We start from the raw sequence: 3775 nt of genomic DNA on the forward strand, positions 1-3775 counted from the left end.
ATCGCACATGAAGGCCCTGCCATTGACGGGCAGCCGCCTGTCCTCGTCAAGGCCGACAACACACTCGCTCAGCCCAAGACAAAAGGGAGGAGGAGGGACGAGGAGGGAGGAGATCAGCGGCCAATCACACGAGGGCATCCTCGCCAAAGGTCAACCTGACAGCCGGAACCGAGGAAATGGCAGCAGGTTCCAAGGTCGAATCGTAAGGAACATTCTGGACACGGGAGCATCCCGAGAGACGGCGGGCCAGAAAATCAACTCCCAGTGCAACAATGACGAACACTGTCAGTAACAATACGTTGGTAACCATGACAACAATTACCATCAATCCCCCACCTCCGTCGACTCGTTTGCTCGGAACACACCTGCAGCATTACAAGGGGCCGCCGAGGTCACAATGCGCACGCACGCCCCTCATTGAAATGCTCTCTCACGCTCCCCCCCTCCATTTGACACACACACACACACACACACACACACACACACACACACAGTAAATGTCATTCACATTGCAGGGAACCTACTTTAATTAAAAAATTGTCACAGGATAGAAATTGATTCAAAGTGGGCATTCCTCAGTTTCACAGGTCACTTTTTGTGGGCTTGTATAAAATACTGTAAGATATTGTATTGAGTATCAAAATGCCATATTTTATGGACATGTTTATTGTAAGTTTTTTTTTTTTTAAATGCATCTAGTTCGATAAGTTCAGATCATGATAGGTACCCAAATATATCAGGAACTGAAAAAAATGGTAAAAGCCTGTTTTGAAGGAACAAACAAATATTTTTGAATACAAAAATGAAGGCAATACTTTTCAGACCTATTTTTACGGTAAGTACCGATAACTATACTTTGTACCTGTAGTTGGTGTTCAAAATTGACTCTGCATCCTGGACTGGTTGCCAGCCGATCACGGGGCACATATAGACAATCAATCAATCACACTCACATTCACATTGAAGGAAAATTTAGTTTATAGTAGTGATTGCCATGTCTTAAAAGTATATAACACATGAATTAAAAAATAAGACGAGCCCAAAAAAACTATACAAAACACAAATGAAATAACTAAGAATTGTCTCTACTTAAAATGTTCATTCAAACAGTGTCCTATAAAAGGTTAAACTGCTTCATGAAGGGCCCTTTGTGTGAGTGTGTTTATCCAAACTAATTCCAAAGTGTCTCCAGTCCCTGCCAAGTTGTTGTGAGACTGTGAAAACATTCCCAGTTGTGGGAATTGTGGGAACGTAGTCATCAATGGGTTGTCCCCAAAACATGTTTGCCTGGCTGCAAATCGAGAGATTCTGATTAATAGAAATACACGTTCAGACCAACAGATGCAGCGCGACATGTGCACCTGACCTGGGCCGTTGAGGGAGCTCCAGAAAGAAAGACTGATGCTGCCCGTAACGATGCAGCAGAGAGGAAAGAAGCATTTTGACAAAAGGTGGCCCGTCGCGGCTTGACGGCAGCGCGGCCCGAGTGGTGGCTCATGGTGGCAGCCCTCTCTGTTTACTAGCGGCTAATTAATTCGCCACATATGCTGGGAACATCTGTCGCCTGTGACCTGCTGGGAGAGCAGAGGACGCACTGCTGCGCCCCCCCCCCCCCCCCCCCAAACACAACCCAACCATTTATGGCCGGGAGTCAGCTCTTAACTAGTCAACCCTCTAGCATGTCCTGCCCCCCGCGTCCCCCCCCCCCCCCCCACTCCAAACACACAACAGACTCATACGGTTTGCAAAGGTCTAGTGAATGTGCAAAGTTTGATCTGTTAAGGTGTTTTTTTTTTTTTATTCTAACGTGAGCGGAATTGGACAAAAGTCATCGTCTCTATTCATCTATTTTCGAAAGTGTGTCGCCAGTCAATCATTGGAGTTATACAAACAAATAACCATTGACACTCACATTCACTTTGTCACAGAGTGGTGTTTTCAAAGTACACATTTCAGAAAAACTTTTCAAATACAACCCACACGAGGGACCAAGCAAAGATTCAAACCCCGACCCTCTTGGCGGTGGCGCAAGTATGATAAATATGTTCTACCTTAGAACATTGATCTGAAAACTTGAGCCTTTGAATCACACACACAAATTGATTTAATGAAGGTAAACTTTGTTTATTAGTCCCTTTATACACACATAATGTTAAGCATGTATTAAATCCAAAAGTTTCTGTCTACCGCGCCGTCCTTCATGCTGCACAAAACTTGGCCACTGAAACAAAGTGAACTTGCGCCACAGTGAGCAAAGCGCAGCACAAGCAGAAAAACTCCCAGCAGCCAATCAGATTCATTACCCTCTGCTATCCCACAATCCCCGGGGGCACCTATGGAGACAAAGACAAACTCACTCCCTCTCGCGTCCTCTGTGTCTCACCTCTTTCTCCCTCACACACACCTTCACCCAAAAAGTGGGTTTGAAACAACATGATGAACAATTATATCGAGTACATCACAAGATTCACAGTGGAAGAGTATGCAAAATACATTCGGTTTGCAATATAAAGGTTAGGCTTCTATCCTGAAGTTTAGACACATCCACGTGTTTCAGTGCTGCTTTCACAAATCCCAAGGCAAAACTTGTTGTGAGGTTGTGACCTGTTCACAATTGGTGGAATCAACGAGAACATTCAAGAGAATTGCTGAGTTGCCACCTTGGCGGCCACAGGAGGCCCTGCACAACCACCAGTCATCCAGCTTGCTCCAAAACCAGACAGTCATCCACCTCACCGGTGGACCAGTAAGTCATCCATCGGTGAAGAAGTGTCCCGAGCCTCCAGTCAGTCTGTCAGGCAGCAATCGCCCCACCTCCCACCCCTTCCTTCCAACCTGTCCCTGCTAATTTGGTGAGGAATCAATTAAGGCAGTGTTTGCTGAGTTCTCCTTGCCTTCAGCTCATCTGCTCCTCTCTAATGCAATTGTCCCGTGTGCTGCGTGCAGAGCGGCATAATAAAGTGATAAGGCTAATCAGGTTGGCTGCTCCTCTCCTCTCCCCATACGCACACTACACTTATTCTATTAGATGTGTAATGAGATTCTGCACTCCATCAACACGATGCCACGATGCCTGTGCAAGTGTGTGTGTGCGCGCGTGTGTATGCGAAAGAGTTGCGTGTTGGAGCCAGAGCGCTTCTGTTCTCGCAGAGGAAATTTGCTCCATTTACATTCTATCATTAGCTTGAAACAAATGTGCCCTTGAGCTCTCTCTCTCTGGGCCTGCAAACACTTTACTTTGGCAGGCCATCATAGCGATGTACACACGCGCACTTGGCAAAAGTGAGAATCGCTAACACGCGCTTTAATAGAACTAACAACCCGCCGTGTTATGCGAATATGATCATTAGCTTTGGGATTCATTTCTCGTCATGTAAACAAGCTGGTAAGCAAATAAAGTGTTTAGCGACCAACAGCATCTTACTTGTCGCGCAACCAGAAACCAATCATAACAAGCTCACCTGAGTGTATACACACACACACACACACACACAGAGCGCATTTTTTCCATCCCTCCCTCCCCCTTGCCGGTGCAGACAAGTGCAGAGAGTGATGCTTGACTAGATGTAGAGGACACAAGGTTCTGTGATGTGTTGAACAGTTCTGGTCAATGGGCCAGATAATGAGTTGCCATAAACAGCGGCAGTCCTCCACTGTCCACCTCAGCTCATTAGCGCAGCTAGCATATGTAATCAGAGTGGCGCTGGGCCGTGTCCTAATGTACTCCACTCAAAGACGGGGCCGGGCCCGTAGGGGGGGGGGGGGGGGAGCAAGA

This window comes from Hippocampus comes, unplaced genomic scaffold (assembly GCF_001891065.2).
Source record: "Hippocampus comes isolate QL1 unplaced genomic scaffold, H_comes_QL1_v1.1 scaffold275, whole genome shotgun sequence".
NCBI lineage: Eukaryota > Metazoa > Chordata > Actinopteri > Syngnathiformes > Syngnathidae > Hippocampus > Hippocampus comes.